A 25,354-nucleotide genomic window follows, 5' to 3' on the forward strand; every position below is an offset into this window, starting at 1 on the left:
TCTAGCCATTACCAATGCAAGAACAGCTGCACTGTTGGCAAAAAGGCATGCCCTATTCCTTCTCCTCTGGGATGGTCAGTTGCTAATTCCTTAAGCCACCAGCTTGATGTGTGAACCAATAACTCTGCATGAGCCCTCCCTCTCGGAATACAGTGAATGCCTGCTATCTCCAGAAGAGAGACCCTTACTGCTCTCATCACTGCATGCTGGTTTTTGCTCATGCAGAAGGAAGGGCAGTATGGAAGAAATGGATAGGAAGGGGATGAAAGCAAACCATGCCTACTAAATCAGAGAAGAATAATACAGCAGAGTGCTAATTATCATTAAAAAAACCACAGATCTCAATTGTTAGGGAGAGGTTGGAGAGCCTCACCAACTACTTTGGTATGATAAAGCTCTCCCAGCTGAAGAAGACAGTATGCTCTCAAGTCTTCCCATAGTCTTACTTCAAGAACACATTTCTTGGTCTTGCAGGCCTCATTTCTTTCAACTTACTTACATGCTCGCTTGTGTCCTCAAGGTCTCAGTCTGCATGTACGGTGTTCACTTGCATGCTGAACTACCTCTCCTCCCTCATCAGAGAAGAGAGGGGAGGGATCACAGGTAGATCTTGTACTTTAAATTTACAGAATTGTTGCACAGATTAAGAAACTGCATCATGCATGCTATTTCCAAGTCATTTCAATTTTGTGTTCCCCTTTTATCCTCAGCAGAGTTGCTGGGCCTCACTCCTTTCCCACTCCCATACCAATTCCCAAAAAGCAAGCCTCTACCTCCTCATCACAGCCAGCAGGCATTACCAGCCAACATCATCTCCCCAAGAGACCTTCCACTACAACACCAAGCAGAGAAAGCCGAGCTCTCAGAAGGGTAAGCACAAGCCTCTACCTCTCCATCCAGAGAAGCCAGGGAGGGACAAGGATACACAATTACAGATTCTACCCTCTGGATGGTAATCTGATGGAACGTGTGTTTTTCATTCCTAGTTTTAACCAAAGAAAATGTGATTGGTGACTTTGAAAAGCAGTGGCATCCAGAAGAAAAGAGGCAATGGCCAGCATGAATCTTTTTGCCGACTCCACAGTTTCCCCCAGAGAAGGAAATGAACCAAGAGCAGATGCAGCCAGTCCCAGGAAAGAGGGACAGAATTGGCTGCAACAGACATCCCACAGGAGAGCTGCAGAGATCCACAGTGGGAAACGAAGGAGTAACACCATAAAAATGCTATCTGGAGTCCATACCTGGGGCTGTGCCCACAATATCCTCCCTATCCAATCCATACATCTATGCTTTGTCCTTCCAGTAGACAGCTGCATGTCAAGTGTTTCCCAGTAATTTGGTCAGACTGTAATATTTGAAAAGAAAGAAGCAACATTATCCCCTTATCCCATACTAACCTGCACCCTCCTTATTTCTTCACAGTGCCTCTCCATGTTCCTTATTGCCTGCAATCCTGTATGTAGCTGATCCACGTGCTTCTCCTCACTATGAATTATTATCCCAATTTATTTAAGTGGTCCAAAATGATATGATTCCTCAAAACTTTTCACCATGGTCACAGATTTTGGTATAAAAAACAAAACAAAACAAACAAGTGGGATCAAGGCAGTTGATAATAATTGAATAAAAAGTGGCATCTTCTTCCCTAGCAGGCTTGAAAATTTAGAAACTTGCACTTGTTTTTAAGACAGATCTTACACTGGTTTTAAGTACCTTTTAAATTAAGAGCAGAAACCTACAAAGGTTTCTTGCTTATTGTCTTGGATCCTAAAATAAGTTGTCACTGGCAAATTATATTCCATTAAAGGATACTACCAATTAAAAAAAAATCATTATTCTATTTACATACTTTTTTATTTGCTATTGTTACAAGCAACACCTAAGATTAATAGAACTGAAGGATTAGAAGGGGAAATGCCTTTCACCTAAATGCTTACTCTATGCCTTTGACAGCATTTTGTGTCAAGTCAGTTTTACTGTTTCTCTTGTAAGCAGTCAGATCCCCTGTTAGTTGAGCTGGATTAGACCCATACAAATAGGGAAGGAAAAATACATATGGAAATGTAACTGCAGAAATTCAAATATTAGCAAGTGAGCCCAGGGAGAGAACATCTTTTTTCAGCTAAGTAAAATGAAGCTGCTGGGCACTCCTTAAACAACACACACGCACCGAAAATCCTCTGCCTCAAATAAACACACATTTCCCATCAGGCACAAAAACGTATTCAACATTCAGCAGACAGTGTCAATACTGTCTACGGTCTCTTTTTTCTTATTTCAGTAAAGCATACGATCTGCTTTTTCACATACTCTACCCTAGAAACATGAGACATCTATGATTCATTCTGCAACCTACCTCTCCAACTGCACACCTAGGGGGAAGGCATGTTGAATGTTTTGGGGGTTGTTTTTACATCAAAGAATAAAAATACTAAAAGCATTGCATTTCTTTTGGGATTTTGTTCCTCCTCAAAAGGAGTCTCATCACTTAATTTTTCCCTTCCGCATTTCCCCACGCATCCCCCACATCCAACCCACTGTCTGGCATTCTTTCCCTTCCCAGAGATTGTCTCCTTTCCCATCTGGCTCCTTCCAGACACCCCCTCCAGTGCCACCTCCTGGCTCTCCCCTCTCCCTTTCTGTGCCAAGTCTGCCAGGCTCTTGTGCAGTTTGTGCAGATGTCAGTGGGGTCAGTACACACATGATGTTAGATGTACACTTCACAAATCAGAAAGCTGCCTTCTGCTCTCTTTATTCACTCTCTTCACTCAAAAACTTTTTCTCCAGTCGTCCTCCCTCCTAGCCTCTCCTACTTCCCTATATTCTTTTGCCTCCCCAAAAGCTTGGTAATTTTCTTCATGTTTTTCTCTCTTGCTCTTAAAACTTCCTGTTTCTTACCTACTCTCCACCCACTTCCTTTGGCTTCTTTTGCTACCAGACCGTCATCTATGCTGTTAGTCCCAACCATGTCTCTGGTACCTCCACGGTTAAATCATTTATTAGACTCCTTTAATTTTCCCCATTAGTTCCTTTGAGTCCTAGCACTGCCAGGTGTCACACAAACACCAAACCTATACCCTGTCTCCTCCTCCTCTCAAATAGTACAATCTTTCACTGGAACTGACTGCTCATAGGAAGCAATTACGAAACCTTTTCACAGGGGTGCCTGATGATGTGCGAGTGTCAAGAGGAGGACTTACTAAGAACTGATTGGAAGAGATAAGTCAAGCCTTGATAATCAAGGCTGACTCCATTTGAAGTTCAGACAAAGGTTTGGGCTGACTGTTCTGGGGCAACTTCTCCTTAGAAACATAAGGGAAAAAAGATTCAGCTGAGACATTTTGGCTGTGGACAAAGCTACGTAAGGGCACCGAGAATTTCCAAGGCAAGAGGGGTCAACCCCAGCAGCCAAATACCAGAGCAGCCATTTACCTCTTCAGAGTTCAAACTCTACACACAGTCAGCAAGCAACTGTGTAAGGCAACTTTCCAACTACTTAAAGAAGCTAAGAGCAATGAGTCACAGGGGCAGCATTTATGATGCTAAAAGTTTCACACGGAAAATGAGAGAGGAAAAGGAGAGTACCAGCTGCTCAGTAAGCTGACCGATAAGGCACACCATGGGACAAAGACACACACATCCCCAACCCCCAAGTAGTGAGTCAGGATGGAGCCTTTCAAAGTCTGATGCATGATACTTTACATGAAAGTTGCTTGCAGTGACCTGTTGCTCCCGCACCTCATAGGAGGGTTGCCTACAGCATCACCCCCAAACTTGTGGCAGGTTACAGTGTGACACAACATGCTACCCAGCCAGATGCAAAGGTGTGCGTGTGGGTGGCAAAGGAGAAGACAGGCAGAGAAGTGAACGAACACGCAGGCAGCTGTGATTGAAAACTCTGAAAGTCTAAGGTCTCTGCAAACGCCCGAGTTAAAAGCAGAGGCAGTCTCCTGGATCGATTATGCATGCACGCCACTGAAAACACAGGCTGCTAAAGCGCCAGAGCCCTGCTGGATAATTTATAGGCTGGTGTTAGTATTCACAGAGTGGTGGACAGAGTTCAAAGGAATGAGGTGGAGAAGAAAAGTTTGAGCTTTATGAAGACACTGTCACAGCAAGCATGAGCTTCAAATCTACAAGGGGCTTCACTTGTGCTGGGTACAGGCAGGAGCCAACAGATATTATCAAAGCAGGAACCAGCAAGTGCCATCTTGGCACAGGGGCAGAGAGTTCAGGGAGGCTGTACAGACAGACCATGCCAACATGCAAACTTTGTAGGTGTCTAAACACATGCCTGCTTGGCTTTTGGGAAAGTATGGGAGACCTGTGCGCCAAACTGCCCACGACCCATCTTCTCGCACAACCATTCCTCACAATCCTCTTGATTCTTCTAGGCCTGACATACACCAAATTTCCTTGACTACTACTGCCATATAGATAAACAGTAAGCAGGAGATAACTGAAGACCTTCACATGCCTTTTTCCGTTATGGTCTCAGCAGGATTTGAAGCCAGGAATTCAGGGAAGAAATTAATCATACTAAGCCACCCAAAATGCAAGCTTTATTTAGGTGAGCTTGAGTTTTCCAGATTTATCACTGCCTGAGCCTATTAGCCATCTAGTTATCAGGAAAGATGGGAAGACAGTGAGGTCATCAATTTACTAAGCCCTATGTCTGCTCACGTTTGAGATTAGACACAACACCAATGGCATTAGAATAAGTACTGTGTCGTTGACTTCAGCAGAGATGTAAAGCAAGACCGCCTCGCCTGTCTTCTCTTTGCTCTCTGTAAGGCTACTATAAAACCAGATCTTTCAGACAGATGTACAGGTATACATCACATACTGACACTATTCACCATAACAGGAAAAGGAGTACAAGGGAAAGCCCAGTATACAGACAAGATGAACTAAGGGGGTTAACTAATATTACCCTATTGCGTGCATGCCCAAATACTACCCTGAAACTCCTTGTCAAAGCACCTTTCCACAGCACTCGGCATACCCCTTACTCATTCCAGAAGAGACTTGCCTGAAGGTACAAGTAATATTCTGATCTAGAAACTTTTCTAAATTGAATTCTGCAACACACACCTGAACTGGAAAGGCACACAGGAATTTGGAATCATACAGTGTGCCGCTCGTATACCAACACGTACTCATCTCGCTTCTTCCTGCGGGTCCAGTCATCCAGGACATTCTGTCTGGGTGCAGTACTTGAGGCTCAATCAATTATAGAAAGGTATCTTTATTAGAGGCCACAGAGGGGCATGCTTTAGAGATACAAATCACTCAGAATGAAACCTTTTTGTTCTACATTTGGACAGCATCACACACAACCAGATTCTTGTGTATGACTAGAGAACACAGTAATAGAATTAAATAGATTAATAGTCACTAAAACTAGCCTCCTCTCCATACAATTACAATATAAAGTTGGATTTTTCTCCGTAGAATCTGGACCACTGGAGTACTGATAGATGCCTGTTCTTTTAATCATGGGAGGGTTGGCAGTGGGGGGAAGGGCCTGAAACGAGGAACCCGTGTCTTTAGTCTTTTAAGCAACGGCACAGAAACTCCGTGAAGGGCTGACAACACTGTTACATGGAATATGTAACTTGATTAGTTCAGTTTCTAAATGAGTGGCGATCATCAGGGTCTTGGCAATTTATCTATAGTCCACAGTATGGTTTCAGGTGGATTTTCAACAGCAATGTTAACAAACGTCTGAGGATAAAGGTAAATGGTGCTGTGGTGGGTTGACCCTGGCTTGACAGCAGGTGCCCACCAAAGCCACTCTATCACTCCACTCCTCAGCTGGACAACAGAGGGAAAATATAACAAAAGGCTCATGGGTCAAGATAAGGACAAGTAGAGATCATTCACCACTTACCATCATGGGCAAAAGAGACTCGACTTGGGGCAATTAATTTAATTTACAGCCAATTATAAGTCAGAGTAGGGTAAGGAGTAATAAAAACCAAATCTTAAAACACATTTCTCCTGCCCTTCCCTTCTTCCCAGGCTCAAATTCACTCCCAAATTCTCTACCTCCTCCCCCCGGAGTGGTGCAGGGGGACGAGGAATGTGGGTTGCGGTCAGTTCATCACACATTTTCTATGCTGCTCCTTCCTCCTCAGGGGGAGGACTCCTCACACTCTTCCCCTTCTCCAGCATGGGGTCTCTCCCACAGGAGACACTCCTTCATCAACGTCTCCAACATGAGTCCTTCCCATGGCCTACAGTTCTTCACAAACTACTCCAGTGTAGGTCCCTTCCATGGGGTGCAGTCCTTCAGGAGCAGACTACTCCAGCATTGGTCCCCCACAGGGTCACAAGTCCTGCCAGCAAACCTGCTCCAGTGCGGGCTCCTCTCTCCACAGGTCCACAGATCCTACAAGGAGTCTGCTACAGTGCAGGCTTCCTACAGGGTCACAGCCTCCTTCAGGCATCCACCTGCTCTAGTGTGGGGTCCTCCATGGGCTGCAGGTGGATATCTGCTCCACCATTAACCTCCACGGGCTGCAGGGGCACAGCCTGACTTACCATAGTCTTCACCATGGGCTGCAAGGGATTCTCTGCTCTGGTCCCTCAAGTGCCTCCTCCCCCTCCTTCTTCACTGACCTTGGTGCCTGTAGAGTTCTTGCTGTCATGTATTCTCACTCCTCTCTTCTGCTGTTGTTGCCACATTGGTTTTTTTTCTCCCCTTCTTAAATATGTTATCCCAGAGACGCTACCACTGTCGCTGATGGACTCAGCCTTGGCTAGTGGTGGGTCCATCTTGGAGCCAGCTGGCATAGGCTCTGTTGGACATCGGGGAAGCTTCTAGCAGCTTCTCACAGAAGCCACCCCTGTAGTCCACCCCCACTACCAAAACATTGCCACGCAAACCCAATACAGGTGCACAGCACAGAATTTTGAAGGCTGGAAGCATCTGCTGATAAGTCTGACAACCATTAACTGAGAGAACAGTTTGGGATAGCATCTCAAACCAATCCTAAGACAAAGAGTGTACTAAATGTGATTAAATAAAATGGGTCTGTTGTCTATGATCTTCAACAAAAAGAATTTAAACTCCTTCTATTGAATTTGAAACCCATTTTAGAGATAAGAAATAGAGATAGCCACTTGCATTTGTCATGAAATAACTCAATGGCAGAGTGACAAAAAAAAAGTTTGTGCCTCCTGCCCTTTCCATTTGATTATTTACCTCTGACAGTATAAAGAAGGGAGGCATCAGGGAAAAAAAACAGACAAACAAACAAAAAAACCAACAAAAAAAACCCCAAAGCAATAAACAAAGTTACTCCATTAACTAAAGCACACGAAAACATCTGGACAGAGTCCGACAAAAAGAGGCTATAAATCAGACAGGAAAGACTGACACAGAAATAGAGAGGAGAGGTATAATGTTTTTAACATGGAGAGAGACAAAAATTACAGAGAACAACCAAATCTGAAATGACATATAAATCAGTTTACAAACAGAACCATTTTCCAAGCACAATTATGGTGACAGAAGAATCACTGGAGAGCTTTAAGAAATCATTCACTGAGCACTTACATGGGATAACCTAGCAAAGGGGCCCAGGAGACCTGGTTGATCTTAAAGAACAAACCCCTCAAAGCACAAGAACAGTCCAATTCAATGTGTGGGAAGCCAAGCGGGTGTGGAAAGAAGCAGACAGCTGAATGGGAAACTCCTGACAGAGCTCAAACACAAAAGGAAGCGAATGGAAGGTGAAAGTGGGGGTGTGCTCCCCAGGAGGAATACTGAAACTCTGCCTCAGCATGTCAGGGTGAAGACTAGAAAAGCTTGAAATTGCATGAAAATTCACAGAATGTGAAAGGCAGCAAGAAGGGCTTCTAAATGCACACTGGTGGCAAGAGGATGACTAAGGAAACTGTGGGCACCAAGCTGAATGGGGTATGCTATTAGTGGTAAAAGGAGAACACTTAGGTCCCTCAATGCCTTTTTTGCCTCGGTCTTCACTGGCGAGGACTGTTCTCAGCCTTCCTCTTCTAAGTGCCCAGAGGACGGACCCAGGGGACTGAAAAACTACTCACAGCAAAGGAAGACTGAGTTAGGGACCATTTAAGCAAACTGGATGCACCCAAGTCCCTGGGACCAGCCAAGATGCCTTAACAGCACTGAGGGATGCAACAATGGTCGATGTCACTGTGAGATCACTCTCGGTCACGTTGGAAAAGTCATGGTGACTGATTATAGGCTGGTCAGCCTAACATCAGTGCCAAGGAAGGTTATGCAGCAAATCCTCCCAGAACCCATTTCCAGGCACATGAATGACCAGAAGGTGATTTGGAACAGCCAGTATGGATTTACCAAGGGAAAAAATCAGCCACATTGACTTCTGTGATGAGATGAAGGGACGAATGAAGAAAAGAACAGCTTTTGAAAGAGTCTCCATTAGTATAATTGTAAACAATGGAATGAAGCTGCATCAGAGGAAGTTCAGACTGGATGTTAGGAAAAGGTTCTTCACTGAGGGGGTGGCTGGTCACTGGAACAGGCTCCCCAAAGACACTAAGCCTGTCAGAGTTCAAGGAACATCTGGATGATGCTCTTAGTCATGTGGTTTAGTTTTAGGTAGTCCTGTGAGGAGGAGGGAGTTGGACTCTATGATCCTTATGGGTCCCTTCCAATTCAAGACATTCTATGATTCCATGATTTATAGACAGCTGGAACCAGATGGGTGTACTGCAAAGCACACGGAAAACTGTCTGGACCACTGCACTCAAAGGCTAGTGGTCAGTAGCACAACAACCCAATGGCAGCCAGTTACTAATGATGATCCTCAGGGGTTCCTTGCTAGACTTGCTGCATTTTTTCAACATTTTTGTCATACTGGAGACACCAGAACTGGGCACAGTAAGCAGACATGATCCCACAAGTGCCGAGTATGGGGAAATAATCCCATCCCTTGACCTGCTATCTATGCTTTTGCCAACACAGTTCAGTATATGATTACCTTTCACCACTGCAAGAACCATCCTGATGGTTCGGGGCATGACATGGCTGGGAGAGCAGGGCATGTCCAGCTCAAGAAGAGCTGGATATTTGGTCCCCGGCTCCGAACCTAAAAACTCTACAAGCAGCTATGAAACCTCACCATCTATTAAGTGAGCATAAAGGACAAACTGAAGCATGGAGACATTACAAGACAAAAACCATGGTGCTTTTAATTACTCGTTTCCAAAGGTACACAGAATTCTGTAGTAGAGGCAGGAATAAACCCCAAAACAGCCAACTCCTTTTTCCATAAACACACGACCCAAAAATGTCTTTTAGCACAATGGCCCCATAATTCTGCAGTTTGTCTGTATTGAAGGACTCCTGGCAACCCCTTCACCCAGAATAATTTAAATAAGACTTGATTGGAGAGTTCAAGCTTTAAGTTTTAGACCATTTTAACTACTCACCATTACACACATGCTATAAAAGATGCAGCTGCATCTAACGTCCCACAATCACTTCTGGGCTGCTGAACAATAAATGGCATAGTAGGCCAAAGTGGGAGATGAGTGTTGGCAACATAAGGGTTAATAGGAGACACATTTATAACATGCCTGATCATAGAATCATAGAATTGTCTAGGTTGGAAGGGACTTTTTGTGTCCAACCATCAACCTAACAGTGACAAAAACCATCACTGAACCGTATCACTAAGCACTACCATGTGGCACACTGTGATGTTGGCATACTGTGTGATCATAACAAACCACACAGTAAAAGAGAGAGGATATCACAGTACCACACAAAGCTACTTGATATAATTCAAATTCAGAAAGAAGGACACCCTAAAACTACCTGATGTCTATCCTGCATTTTGTGGCCCTCTCAAGGTAAGACCCAAAACAAGACACACATGTGAATGCAGCCACTGGCATAGGCAGAGCCCCTAAGGCCAAGCATGCCCAAGTTGCCCAGCAGCATGGTACAGCCACGTGGTACAGTCCCAGCATCTGGAACGACTGCTCACTGTGCAGCTGAATCAGAGCTCTCCACACTTTCAGGCACCGTTGCACTCACCAACATAGAGCACCGAGAACATAACCTAGATGCACAAAATTGTTGCCTATGAATGGCATTAGACAGTTTTTGCATCACCTTAGTAAGACACAACTTCAAACAACAAACCTCTTGCGTTATGCCACTTACTTTGGACACTCATTCTGCTGACATCTGTCAGTCTTTTCCCAGCATTCTTTTAAACACACTGCATCAAAATCCTGTGCTTACTGTCTCGTTCTCTTTCCATAATAAAAAACCTACAGTTTCCCTTAAGAAACTGCAGTGGACACTTCATTGCTGGACCAGTGTGTCTCCCTACCTACATCAGATGAATAATGGGAAGTTTTGGGACAGAAAAACCTCATCAAGTGAGAATTAAGCTGTTTAAATAAAACAGATGGAAGATGCACATGCAAAAACACCAAAGCAAAGGCCGCAGCTTGAATTATTGTTGTAATCCTTTGCCACATGCCCACAGAAAGCTCGACAACAGCAAAGCTGTCAACATGCTATCATACCACCCATTCTGCTGACCAATCTTTGTTTTTCTGTACTCCCCCAGTTATCTGTGTCCATCTGTTGTCTCCTGTCTCATCCTTCATTTGCTAGCTCTTCGGGGCAGGGAATATTTTTTGCCTGCATTTGAACCAAGATTGTGTAGGTGCTACCACAATAGGCAGGGATAATAATAACAACAATAATTAGGTTCTATCTTACTCTCTCCTTAGGTTAGAATGTTTCCCTCCTGACTTCACAGCAGTGTTCATAAACAATTATTACTTGGTGCAATATGGGACCTCATAAACAAATAATTACATCCCAACCTGCCTTCGACCACTTCACCAGTCGTCCCTTGAGGCCTGAACCTGCTGAGCTCTCCATATGCTCCAAATGGTGAGTTTGTGTGAACCCAGCTCCAGAAGAAGATACCAGCCTTGCAGTGCAGCTGGACTAACACCCTATATATAACCCTTAGATTTTCCTTGGACAGAACAAGCTTCCTACACACAAACTGTTGCCTCCTACTTTTGTGTGTCAACCCTGACTCACTTCTAGTACCAAGAAGTAGAGGATAATATCTTCATCCTCCACTCACTCTGAAGAAAGGCAAAAGCCTGCAGTTACAAGTTTATATAAGAAGGCAGAAATGGTTATAGTATAAACTGTGCACGCACATAGTAGCCAAGCGCAGTATTGTCCATGTTCAACAAGCATATATTCCTGGATGTTCTGTTAAACCAAAAGGAAGAAACTTCCTTCTTCTTTGAGAAGGTTTGTTACGGGAACTGGCTCTCTTCACTGGAGATGCTCAGAAATTAACTTCTAGGCCCGACTGGCTCCAGACAGGCTATTCATGTAAATCTAAGATTTAGGAAAAGACAGAAGTAACACAGCACATAGTATGTCTTGGATTACTTTCTTGTAGGCACTGAAAGGTTTTGCTGTATCCTCAGGGAAGAAGAGCCCTGTTCCCTGGGTAACATCCTCCTCTCCAGAAGTGCCATGAGCCCCTTTCACAATTACCGAAGTATATGTTTTTATTCAATCAGGCATTAGGCTTCCTTTTCTCAAATCCAGAGAGTGCTAACGCACCTCCTTGCAATGCCTAATCCACACTACTCTGCTTTAGGGAACTAGAAGAAAAGATGTCGCAGAGAGGAAAATCCTTTGCCCTTGTCCGCTACGTTTGATGGAAGAGCACAGAAAAAATCATCTTGTAGTAACTGTGACACACCATAGAAACCTGCAGTGGTTTTTAACAGGTGAAAGCAGAAGTGTATGTCTTCTTTTTCATCTCCAAATGATTTTTCCAAATCTTCCCACTGCAAATTAATCAGTAACCAGGATAAGACTTTCAAATAACTTCTATTTCCTAGTTATGAGGATGCAGAAAGCCGGGCTGGCCTTCTGCTTGTTTGTTATCTGCAGAAATAGAAAGGCTTACAGTGCTGGATGCTAATGTGACACTGACGAATGCACAAGCTCCCTCGGGCCTTCTTGGGACATGCACTGTAAAACTGGATCATGCCAGGGGCATGGAAGGTGCTGCAGGGGCATTTGCAGAGGGAGTGTTTCGCCCTGGCCCTGCCTCCCCACGTTCCCATCACAACAGCCAGTGAGTGGAGATGCCTGCCTTTCAGGGAGTGCAAGAGGTGTTGGGAGCTGACATCGGGAGTTCAGGCAGCCCATTCCCCTTCTGAACTGGACAAAACTATAATAAAACAACTTAGACAAAATTTGGTGTCTCTCTGTCTCATGTGCTCTGCTTCCTGTGATGAGGGCACTACAACCTCTCTCAGGAGGCTGTTTTCATGCTTAACTATCCAAAAACTCCTAAAGCTTTTCCTAGCACCTATCTCCACATCTTCCTTGCTACAAACTAAGCTGATTACTTCTTGTCCTATCCCCAGCGGACACAGAGAACAATTAATCATTGCCTTCTTAAAACAAGCTTTTAAATACTGGAAGACTTTTTATGTGCCTCGTCAATCTTCCCTCTAGACTAAACCAACCCAGTTCTTGGAGCCTCTCCTTGTAGGTGGTGCTCACCGCTCTGGCTGCCCTTTCCTCATCTCCTTCCACCATTTCTGGTTTTGCTGCTCACACCGGACACAGTGCTCTGCTGTGGCTTCAGCAGCAGCTGCTGGAGTAGAAAAACTACTGCCTGTGTGCTACACGTGACATTCCTGTTAAATATACCCTAAAATGAGATTTGCTTTTTTGCAATGTCACCACACTGTTGACTCACATTCAGTCTCTGACTCACTGTAGTGCCTCCCAGATCCTTTTCCGCCGTTCTGTTGCCTGGCTTGTTATCCCCCATTTTACATGTAGGCATTTGATTTCACCTCCTCAAGTGCAGTACTTTTCATTTGTCATCAATAAATTTCTTCTTATCGAAGTCAAACCATTTTCCAGTTTAATAGGTATAAGATCTATGTTGTGCCAAGAAAGCAGATCAACTTCCTGCCTCATGTTACACATCGGCAACAAAGAGAGCATGAAAGGAAGAACTGCTGTGTGCAGGCAAACTTCTTAAAAGAGTTACCGTCTTATCAAAAGCCTATCAATTTGCTACTCCCTTTTCACTCTGCATTTCTACCCTATACACTGTAGTCTTATTAAACAAACAATAGCTCACTCTAGCCTCATAAAATACATTTATTCAATGAAATTATAATCCACTACCAAAAAAGTACTGCAACATTCCAGGCACCATGTCACTCTATGAGCCAGGCTAGTACGAAACAGAGCTGCTAGCAACCCATTAACTAGGTCATACCAACCAACAAGGAAAACAAGGGACACATTTAAAAAACTAATTATATTGAGCTAAATCTTTAAGATCCATCTCAACAAAGGTATGCCTTTTGGTCCACTGTTGTTAGATTCACCCTCAACATGTATTTGATTATTGATATATGAAATCACATCAAGGATCAATTTGTTTCCTTGTTTTTAGCCCTTAACATTTGATTCCCAGATACGTAGCAGGTATTTCAGATGCATATACCTGAAATTATATTCTATCACACCCTCTTTTCAAAGTGCTGAGTGAGCTGACCAGACAAGCCAGCAGATTTTGATTCCAGGACTTCAATGCAATATCAGGAGTACACAGTCCCTGAGAAGGTTGGCCTTAGTCCCATCACAAGATTCCTGCATTCCCCAGCTCTGTCCCCCAAAAAAGTCAAAACTATCAGTAATTTAAGATTTCTGTTCTTCATGCCCTACAAAAAGATTGCAGTGTGTAACTGGCCATAGTAATAGAACAATTAAAGAAACTGGAATTTCTTTCTTCCATAAATTAAGAAGGATGTTAAGGTACTTAATGCATCCAGAAGAGGGCAACAAAGCTGGTGAAAGGGCTGGAAGGAATGTTCTATGAGGACCAGCTACGGACTTTGGGCTTGTCTAGTTTGGAGAAAAGGAGACTAAGAGGTGACTTCATTGCTCTCCTACAAGTTCCTGAGATGGAGGAGAGGGAGGTGCTGATCTCCCTGCTATTCAGTGACAGGACATGTAAGAATAGTTCAAAGATGCATCAGGAGAAGTTCAGAAACACTTTTTTTACAGAGAAGGTGGCCAAACACTGAAACAGGCTTCCTAGAGGGGTGGTCAATGCCCCATGCCTGTCAGGCATTTGCACAACACCATTAATAATGTCCTTTAACTTTTGGTCTGTCCTGAAGTGGTCAAGCAGTTGGACTAGATGATCATTGTAGGTTCCTTCCAACTGGAACTATTCTATTCTCAGATACATGAAGCCTTCCTTTCAAGGAACTCACGATGCTTTACAAATTATAATTTTGAATTTTCAGTGGATGGAGAAAGTGAAGAGTAGTATGAAAAAGTGGTTTGACACATTCTGGGAAAGAATTCCAGAGTTCTGCTTCTTAAGTTAATACTTAAGGACCATCCTGCCTGCTCTGCTGTAGTCATGGTGGACACCAAGTTGAACACCAGCCAGCAATGTGCCCTTGCACATAAGGCGGCTGTCGCCATCCTGGGCTGCATTAGGAGTGTTGCCAGCAAGTTGAGGAAGGGGATCCTTCCCCTCTATTCAGCACTGGTGGGGCCAAACTTGGACTACTGTGTGCAGTTCTGAGCCCTCCACTACAATAACAGAGATGTACATAATGGGGAGAGTACAACAAAGGGCCATGAGGAGGATTAAGAGCATCTGTCATATGAGGAAAGGCTGTGAGAGCTGGGATTATTTAGCCTGGAGAAGAAGAGACTCAGGGGGGCAAACTTATCAATGTACATAAATACCTCAAGGGAGGGTGCAAAGATGACAGAGCCAGGCCCTTTTCAATGGTGCCTAGTAACAGGACCAGAGGCAAAGGGCACCAACTGAAACACAGGAGGTTGGGTCTGAACATCAGGAAAACGCTTTTTTTATTGTGAGGGTGACCAAGCCCTGGCACAGGTTGCCCAGAGAAGTTGTGGAGTCTCCCTCCTTGAAGATATTCAAAAGCCATCTGGATGTGGTCATCTTTTCTAGGTGGCCCTGTTTGAGCAGGGGGTTGGGTCAAATGACCTCCAAAGATCCCTTCCAACCTCAACCATTCTGTGATTCTGTGGGTTTCACCAGCCATCAACAGGTCAAAAGTCTTCCTGGAAAATAGTTGCTCCGTGGCTTAATCTGTTCCTTTTCAAATGTATCCTGATGCTACAGCAGATTCTTCTGTAGCCTGATATTGCAGATGGCACAGAAAGGAATTTAGCAGCCAGGGCAGGTTCCTTCTCAGGACAGTGCTGCCATTTCGCTTATTGCATGAACTGACCAAGATCTTTGCGACATCGCTTTAATTCAGACTTACGCAATGCTTAGAAAGGTCAGACAGGTTATTCCCTCCTTTCCATTATTTCCCAGAACTAGAGAAGACAGAAAGCACAGTGGTCAAAATAATTCAAATCAAACTGTTTATAGACATAAGAACTTATTGCTCATATCAGCAGAGGGGTTTATTCCAGATAAGATCTCAGACTAAAGCAAGACTCTTATCTTCCCTATGCGTCCCTAACATCTAGAAGCGCAAAGGGAGGGCAACACAGCCTCCCATTGACTCTTACAGTCTAATGAACAGAAGAGAGTTCAACCAAGCAAGGGAGGGAGATATCACAATCTTGTCTCACCTTCCAGTGCTCTGAGGACCAGAAGAGAAAATGTTAAATGTGCACATCATAATCTTATATCCATGTTCAGTGACTGACTTATCCACGTGCAGTAAATGAGGGTCAGCTGAGCTACTAGGTAGCTGCAAGCAACAAGAGCAAGTACACCATTACGACTGGTGCCTTAACTGGCCTCACAGCTTAATTTATAGATACAACAGTAACTACAAGAGTGGAAAATCAGGAGTGTGCCAAACTGAACAGAAAGTCTCTTGAACACTAACATGCCTTGAAAAAAAAAAAAATCTCTATTCTGTTCTGTTTTTTAATGAAGTATTTTGTTATTTATATTTTGTAAGCAAATACAGTTGGCTACCTGATAATTCCTTAGCACGCATCAGTTGAAAACTGTGCAGTTCCAGAGGAACAAGATTACCCCTTAAGATGAGTGAAGGACTCTAAACTTAAGGTGAACAGGTTTTTCTCCAGCCCCTTCCTTGCTTCCCCTCCATGACTGGTCATGAAGACAGCTGACAGAAGGTCCTTCCACACATCCCTCACCAGATCCCGTTCCTCCACACTCCATTTATTTTCTGCAGTTTAAGCAGATTCCTTTTTCCCCTGAAATCAATGTTTAATTAACACATTATTGGAAAAAAAAAATGGGCTGCAACAGCAGACTGAAACGAAGCCAGCACCTCCCTGCTCTGCAGATGCAGCCGGTCCCATCAGACAGTTACCCCACTGGAGAGTTCTTCCTCTCCTCATCCTCCTTCAGCTGCCAGCAAACATCCTCCTCTTGCTTAGTTACCTTCCCTTCCATCCCCATGGGACTCTTCCCCTCCTTGAAAGTGGTTCACAACAGCAGGCAAGACAGACAGTAGAGGAAGAAGGCAAGCAAGTGCTCTCTGGGTAGTCTCACAGTATGACCAACGCCTCACCTTTAACACTGCCATCCCCATGGGAGCAGCACACTGATTCCCCTGACAACACCCCCCATCAGCACAGCAATAGGATCAGCAGTGCAGTAGAAACAGGACAGGATACTTTGCCATGAGCAGAGGATGCTCCCAGGGTCAAACTCACAAACAGACTCTGGGACTACGTGCAGCTATATGTACCCAAAGACAGCGGAGAAATTATCGGCAGCTTCAAAAGGTTTACATCATACCTCCCCCCATCATCATCAGTTATTATTCTATCCCATTCCTTGGCTCTTATCTGGCTGCTGGGAGGTACTTGGATGCAGGGGATGCTGCAGCACCGTCAAGGGCACTATGAGGCACGTCTAGGCCTTGGGCACCGTCCCTGCTAAACACACAGACACCCTCACTAGAGGGTTGGTGCAGCAGGCAAGAGACAACCGAGTCCATGAACTCCTGGGCTGGGCTGCCCTAGTTATGAAGGGATACATCATGATCTTTGAAAGAGTCTACTATCCCAGCACTGTCATTCCCAGGATCCAAAGCTACTAGTGTTAATTAGCTCCTGTGATGTGATGGATGACAAGCGGCAGGGCCAGGAATGACACAAGCAGCTTGTGTTCAAAAAAAGCTGTCCCTCACCATCAAGGGCAGAGGAAAGGAATTTGGAAAGGACAGGAGCCGAGCACACCGCTGAGACACGACAGGTATGCTGACAGAGCCCCCCTCATCCCTGACATCCCCCTACCAACACTCTGGCTCATTCCTGCTGCCGGCAGACAACAAACAGGCAGGGGAGCGTGCTGGGAAAGAATTCAGGCACAGGGCTGTGAGAGAAAAGGGGAAAACTCTAAGAGACACAGGGAAGCAAGGCAGATGAAGGGCTAATCCACTCTGTAGCAAGGGGCTACATTTCAGACAGAGATGAACTTGTGATGGCTGTGGACGCACCTCCACCACCATCTGCAAAGCCACATAGAGATGCCTGCAGCAGCCCCGAGCCCCAGCAGGCTGCAGGCTTTAGCCCAGACAGAGGACTCTGCCAAGCTGGCTGCACGGTGTACAGTTCCCAACAGCTGTCCACAGTGCTCAGCAAGTCCCTTTTGCTGTGAACAGCAACAAGAGAAATCATATCCCCACCTTCCATTAAGGAAGAATGCAGGACCTTCCAACACCACTGGCATATTTCCCCTAGGAGTATTATTGCTCAGCTTTTCAGTCACTATAGGGATACCACACTTCATCATTACTAGACCTTAGAAAAACCATACTTGGGCTAGCCCAACCCAAAGTCATGACTTTTCCATGCCAAAAGAAAAAAAAAAAGAAAAGAAGGGTACAAACGCAGAGCACTAAAAATGCCATCCACTGCCCACAACCAGGAGAATGGGAGAACAAACTTCTCCCATGCTGCCTTTCTATAAATATGTCTTGGTCTGACTGTTTGGATTGGCAGTGAGAGGTCAAAACACCATCTTTGATTCTCAGAGTCCTTTACACACATGAATTGCCTTTGCCTATGTCCATGTGAGGAGAAACGAAAGAAAATAAAGAGCAAACGACTTGACCCAAGATTATGTAGTGTGCTGGTTTCAAGAAGCTACCGAGCCCTCTAGTATCTTGGTTTCCGAAATGCAAAACATCTTCCTCACTGCTTGCTGTATGATTTAAGAGCCAGCTCCACTAGACTGACAGACTCTGCTATTAACTAAAAGAGGGGGATAAGGGGGAGAAGACAGCTAACAAAAAATTTCCAAAGCTTAACCAAGATTTGGGTAATTGCTGGCTCCAGCTGCATTGGCAATAGTCCCAAAATAAAGCCTGTCTCCTCTTCATGCTGGTGGGAGCAGGGGCTGGTAAAGTTAGATGCATTTTGTTTTTAAATTAAACACCATGTCTCTTGAATTATCATCAGAGGCCACCTCTTATCCTGACTTTTGGTCGCCACAAAGACGGATCCTTCAGTTTGTTCTTGGCCAGATTATTATGTGTCCTTATCCTTGATACAGCTCATCACAGCTCAGCCAGTATCCAGGCATCCACCTGCACATTCCCAGAACACAGAGCTGAGGAGAGGGCAAAGGAAAACAGATCAAGGGGGAAAAATACACACCGCTTTTCAAGACAGGTAAATTCAAGAGCCCTGGAGGAGGCTGCAGAAAACAAAACCAAGAAGTTCCATAGATCCACCACTCCTGCTACAACCACAAAAAGATTAATTCTCCCTTCCCAGGAATATGCCAGACAAGAGCAATATCTTGTGCAGGCTGAAGGTGTCCTATAGGTTGAGGGTTTAAATCCAATCCTAACACAAAAACAGTATGAGTTGCCTGCACCTGATGGCTTGGTAATTTGCTTGAAAAGGGAGGAAAATAAGGAAGGGAGGAGGTATGCTTACTTCATTTTTGCATAGGGACTCAGGTCTTAAAATCCACCATCATCGCTACCACAAATTACTCTGGTACCACCTCTCACCCTCCAAATGCTCTGCAGGAACCAAGTTCCCTCTTTCTTCAAGGGTGAGGGTCAGGAGTAAGTTCCAGCGCTATGGGAAGTTCACTCTGCTCCATTGGCTGTGCAAGCTCAAGGAAGGACAAAGCACCACAGTCAGGGACTGCTGAGCTACAAAACTCACATTGCAATCATTTAAGTTTACCTACAATAATGCTTTTTTCCAACCTTTCCTATTCCTGCTAACAAAAATTTCATAAACGGAGGCTCACTGTGCCATGAGAACACACTAGTACCTTAATCACTGGGGAAGCAGAGGAACCAGAAAACCAGGATCCACCTTCACCCTGCAGGGTACCACGGAGGCAGTCTCTAGGGGGGAGCAGGCACATGGGCCCTGCAGCACCCTCTGCATCATCTTTGACAGCAGCCATGGCTGGCCTACAAGCACAGGAGCTGCAGCACAACAACCACTTCCAAAGTGACTGGGGTAAAGGGGAGGACAGGGAGATCAAAAAGTAATTACTGGTGAAACTGGGCAGCTGAGGCACGATTGGCTCTGGCAAGCACAAAACAGGGGAGCAGGGGAAACTGGTGTCGCTCCAGATATCACCGACACCAACAGCATGAGGCACTCAACATGCCTCTGCCCCATCCTCCTGGCTGTAGTTTACTGTTGCACCTCAAGGTCAGAGAGAAAGGAGAAAAGCAAAAGGAAAACAACAGTAGCCCTGGACAGATCTATTTATTCAGCTTTTGCAATTGCTCCATGAAGTGGAAAGATCCAGAAACATGGAGACCTCAGAGCAGGTGCAGCCACACGCAGGAGATGAGAAGCAGCGGCTGGTGGAACCGCAAGAGCGCTTTCCTCCCTCAGCTCCCCTCCACCTGGTGTGAGCAGCCCGTGACCAAGCAAGGAGGTCCTTCGCATCCAGAGGAGGAGGGTGCTGAGTGGGTCTGCGGGCCTTGGAGTGGGTCCTGGCCTGCTTGAAACCCAGGAAAAGCCTCCCTCCCACTGCCTTGGCTCCCCCACCCCTGCACACCAGCCACCCGCAGCGGCTTGCCAGGCCTTTCCCCATGTTCTAGCTGGGGAAAGAAAGAAGGCAGGGATGGAGGAAGAGACTCTCATCTTTCTTTGCTCTCCCCCCCCCAGCCTTTTCCCTGCTCTACTCAGACCAGAAAAGCAGTGGCTCTCCTGCATATCCAACAACAAGAAACACTGGGAGCTTTCTTCCCCTCTCTCAATTCACCACCCTCCAGCCTCCAGCCGGGACTGCATGGAAATGGCGATATTCCTGTATCATCTGGATGAATGGCACTGATCAGCTCAAAGAGGGCAAGGGAGGTTGGCACGGGAGGATGAGGCGGGAAGGCTTTGTTTGGTCCTGGCTCCAGTGCAGCCCATCCCCTCTGTCCATCATAATGCCCTCCAGCTCGGACATGCAAGGAAGCTTTGGGAAGGGAGGGAGCCTGGGGTGCTTATGAATTTTGTTTCCCCATCAAGGGGACGGCTCACTCCCCCGAGCATGCCTGGCTCTGCCGGAGCTCCCTGGAGTAACCTTTATTCCAGTGTGTCGCAAGCATGTATTTCACGGATGGTTACACTGAATCATTATCACCAGACGTTCATTTGACCAAAATAATGTTATTAGCATCGTCAGGTCCATTTCCCCCCCTCCCCGATTCCTCCCTCCCCAGTACACATACGCTCCCTCCAACCCCCAGGTCCCCGCCATCCACATAGGGCACACCCCTCCCCAACACAAAATCTCATGATGTGTGACACAATGTCCAGGAAAAGAGAGCGGTGAGATGGGCTGGCAAAATGGATGGACGTGCCTTTGGCATTTACTGCGTTCCCTACCCTCTGCCAATGTTTATCAGCCGCACGCACACACACACAAAGACATACATGCAAAAATCAGAATTAAATCACGGCCTGTCCTAGGTACGTGACTACGGGTGCATGGGTGTGTGCATGTGTGCCCAAGCTGTGGTCACAGTCCTATCGGGAACCTGAATCTGCGTGGCATGAAGCAAAGGTCATCGTGCCACTGTTGTGATGCACTAAAAAAAAAAAAAAAGCCGCAGAGCCATCAGGATGTAACACAGAATTTTCTCGTCAAGGGACGAGGAACCTTCAGGGGGGGTGGGGGCTGGGAGGAGGAAAGCGGGTGTGCAGATGGGGGGGATGGGGGGAAATGGCAGAAAATAGGGAGGAAAACGAAGAATACAAAGCTCCACTTCGCTAATCCAAGATAGACAATCCATCCCTTCCCCCTTCTCTACGCCCTCCCTCCCCCCGAAATGTTGGTGCAGATGGATTTCTGTATCTTGGTTTTGCAGCAGTGGGTCTAATGACTCCCATACCAAACCCCCTCGCTATGATAACCCCTCCCACTATTTTTTTTTTTTTTTTGAGACCGGGCTGAAGAATAACGCGTTTTTAAAGATAATGGGTTTTATAAAAAGAAAAGAAAAAGGGATGCAGCACAGACATTATGCGAATAAGCTGCTCCCCGCATCACTCCCATCTTCTCCCAACCACACATCCCGATTTCACCCCCTCCCATAATTTTCCAGCCTTCCCCCATCCGCTCCCCCAAGGAAAGGAAAAAAACCCACAACGCGATCTGGGTAGCCGATCTCAAAATCCCAAGCACTAATCCGCTTGAATTTGTTCTTCCCCTTATATAAGCAGCAGCACGTCAACATGTTCACTGGAAACGCAGCGTAAAATGAGGCCAGGCTACAGCCATGGAACAAGGGTGATATCGGTAGATATCGCTTCTATCGAGAAGCCATCACCACCAGGATGATGAAATCAAGAATTGGGCTTTTAGCCATACCTTTCCTTTATTTATTTATTTTTCAACGCTTATTCTAATTTTGTTGCGTTTCATTTTGGTTTCGCTCTACTTCATTTTTTAAAGGACAAAAGTGAAATAAATAATTAAAAGCCTAGAGACGTACCCCACCGGAAGGTGCCCGAATGCTCCAGAAAGAGAATCCTCACCTCTTAACTTCTTTTTTTTTTTTTTTTTAAATAAGTAAATACAGTCCTGTTGCTCCCATTATCCCCAAACTTCCAATGTCCCCAGCTGCACCTCCGTACTCCCGAAAACCAGCTACTTTGTTAGACACGAATGTTTAAAAAACTGCCAAAGACCGAAAAGAAACCGATAGAGAAATGGAAAATTATGTCTATACAATAATCTAGTTCGTTCAGCTGATAAAGTGCATCCAGTCCCAAAACCAAGAGCAATAATCTTTGCAATCTCCTCCCCCGCAAAATACTACTAACCCTTAGATAAACTTGCCCACCTTAACACCAATGACCATTTTAACTTAAACCAGTGACACACGTAACACCCTTCTGCTTCACGTTACAATTAATAACTGACTGTATCATCACTGCAAACAAAACCTTTTGTGATCAATTTTTCCCCCACCTACTCAACATCTTTCTTAGACTTTTCATCAGTCTAGTTAAGAGTTCGCCCCCTCAAAAAATAGCCCCTCAAAATATGCAATAAGCAGGTATTGGCGAGCGGTCGTTTCAATATTCACCTTTTTAGGAGGGCTGTGTGCTTACCATGGAAAAATTGTGTGCAGTAAAAAATACAGGAGGAACAATTAATATTTAGTAAAATCAGAAAAAAATTCTTAAAAGTATTTGTAACGAAGCGTTAAACAGTTTGACGATGAAAAGGTGGAAAGAGAGCTTGGAAAAGCGAAAGGCTGAAAGTGTCCTTTTTATAAACAATTCAACGTTTTTAGCCTGGGTTCTGCCTCCCCGATCCTTTGGGTTTTCTGCCGCTGATCTCACGCCTAATCTTTTTTATTGTTTTCTTTGAGGGGGGAGAGAAATCAGGGAAAAAAATTTTGAAAGAGAAAGATTTCCGTTTCAACAAAATTCATCCTCCAGGAGCACTGGTTAAATATGTTACTTCGTAGCTACAAAAGACTGCAATTAAAATAAATTTAAAGAGTAAGCAAAAGACAAGTCACCTGCAAAGCACCAGAGTCAGTGCCCTTAGGTAGGAGAATTACATCACTCCCTGACTGAATGATGTTTTCTTTTAAATTATAAAGCAGGTGGATTTTTTTTTTGACAGAAAAAGAAAAAAGAAAAAAAAAACCACACCACTGGTTATTTCACATACATCTTGCACGAAGAAAGCATTGAACCAACCTTTAAGGTCACTCACTGCCTGAAAACCCACAGCAGTCGCTCACGGTGGAAGTTTTCAGGCAAGACGGCTACTAAATCATTAATACAAACAAATGGAAGGAGGGGAGGAAAGGCGCTACTGTAATAGATCCGAGGACTTGGAAGAGGAAAAAATATTAAAGAAAAAAAAAAAACTTTCATCTTCAGCCTTTCTTCTTTTCTCAATGATTTTTTGAAAAGAAAACCTTAAGCTTTAGTCAAACAGTAGGCTCTCTCTAAGCGTCTCCCTGCTGTAACTCAGCGTAGTGTCGTCTTCTTTTTCGCGAGGCCCCCCCATTTTCCACTCCGAAAAACCCCGCCGTGGGAACTGCGATTTCCCTAAAAGTCGGGCAAAAGGAGCCGGGGCCGGAGCGTTCCGGGGGGTCGGTGCGCGCCCACTCCTCCCGGGCGGGCAGCGCCCAGCCCCGCCGGGGCAGCGGGGAACGGGGGAGAGGGATAAAACGATCCAAAATAGTTGTCCTGAGGGGGGTCAGGAGAAACCCACCCGCGGAGCTTTGGAGCGGCGGCGACCAGCGCCTGCCGGGCGGCTAGCTCCCGCCGAACCGTGCCGTGCTGTGTCGCCCCCCGCCCGCCGCCCCCTCTCACCTCCGCAGCCGGGTGGACGCCGGCCGCCGCGCCAACTCGCGGCTCGCCTCCGCTGCGGGGCAGGGGGCTCCAGCGTGGCCCCAGCCGCGGAGGCTCGCGGGGGTCCCGGGGAGGCTAGGCTGGGCTGGCCGCTCCGAGCCGAGCCGAGCCGAGTCGTGCCGTGCCGAGCCGAGCGAGCCGCGGGCGGCCGCGGGCGGAGCTGCGCAGGGCTGAGCGCGCCGCGGTGCCGGAGCAGCCCGAGCCCCGCACACGCCGCCGCCGCCGCCGCCCCCTGCCGCCGCGCCCGCCCGTCCCGGCCCCGCCCGGCCCCGGCTTTTAAAGAGACCGCGGGCCCGCGCCCCCCGACACAGTCCGCCCGGCCTCGGCAGCGGGCACGGCACCGGGCAAGGGGCAGCAACGCTCCGCCGGGCTTCTCCTGAGAAAGAGGTTGGAGGTTTTTCCTCTGCCTCCAGCCCCTTCGGCGTCTCGGTCCCGGAGCGCTGTCTCAGCGGCCCGTCGCGGCAAGGCGGTATTTTCGCCCCTCTGGTCCCAGCAAAGGGAGGGGGGAGATACAGCTTATTTTTTTACCTTCTAGAGTTTGCCAACACTACCCAAGCAAGCAGGGACCTGCCATCTGAACAGGAGGTAACGCCTTCCTCCAACGATCACCTCCGTGATCGTCCTGAAACCCTTAAAGTTCACAAAGATTTTCTTCTTCTTGCTCAGAGTTTGACCCAAACCTACTAGGTATTTCAAGTTAATTTATACACTGCCCGTTTCATTTAAACCAGCCACTAAGTTTCCTTGTTACCTTGCACAAATCTCTCAGAACTTTTTATCCACTCATTTCCTCACTCATAAAAGTAGAGACAATGGCACTGATGGACACCATCGACTGCGCTGGGGTCAGCATTTCCTCCAGAGTGTATATCCCAAATATTGCTATTTATCATTTTATCATCATTAGCACAGTTAACAACATAACTCAGAGTACCTTCTGTGGGGAAGGTTACCTTCTATGTAAAGTTTTTTAATGTGTTATCATGCTGAAAATTCACCTCAATGAAGACTAGCAGGCAGAAACATTACGCACATGAAGTGCACACAAAACCAAAAGTGAGAAATCAAACCTTCTGGCTCCTCTCTCCAGACCCTATGATCTCGTAAAATTTGTGTACGATGCTCATACTGCAATGCCAGACACTTAGAAATGCATCTGCCCTAGGGACAGACTGGAAAGCTATTTGCCTTTCCTTCCCCTTCTGATCACTCATTCAAAGGTTTTCGTCTTTTTCTACATTCTGCATAGCAGACAGCCTATTCACAGCACTCAATAAATAATAAATAATAATTATTGTATACAGTATGTATTGATCACTTTTCCCACTATCGAAATGCAGCTGTGTCTGAGGTGGATAATAGCCACACAGAAACACTAAATAATAGTTTCAAGTAGTATTAGGAGACCCCTGGGAAGTTTCTCTGGAAAACACAGTCCTTCACATTCCCTAACAAATTCAGATACGT

The 25,354-nt window shown here is 45.8% G+C and overlaps 1 protein-coding gene across 26 annotated transcripts in view; it reads right to left on the reverse strand.

Moving 5' to 3' along the window:
• NRXN3 (neurexin 3) overlaps positions 1–24,073 on the reverse strand; it is a 1,025,535-nt gene extending 1,001,462 nt beyond the window's left edge. For 4 of the 26 annotated variants that reach the window (XM_063335005.1, XM_063335012.1, XM_063335001.1 and 1 more), the window contains exon 1: positions 23,849–24,061. The gene's annotated coding sequence lies outside the window, so the exon portion shown is untranslated. Of the gene's footprint in view, positions 1–23,848 lie in introns of all 26 variants that reach the window. The other 22 variants (XM_063335032.1, XM_063335020.1, XM_063335015.1 and 19 more) reach the window with 12 other exon arrangements.
• Positions 24,074–25,354: the final 1,281 nt, after the last annotated feature.

Source organism: Chroicocephalus ridibundus, chromosome 4 (assembly GCF_963924245.1).
Source record: "Chroicocephalus ridibundus chromosome 4, bChrRid1.1, whole genome shotgun sequence".
In the NCBI taxonomy this organism is placed as follows: domain Eukaryota; kingdom Metazoa; phylum Chordata; class Aves; order Charadriiformes; family Laridae; genus Chroicocephalus; species Chroicocephalus ridibundus.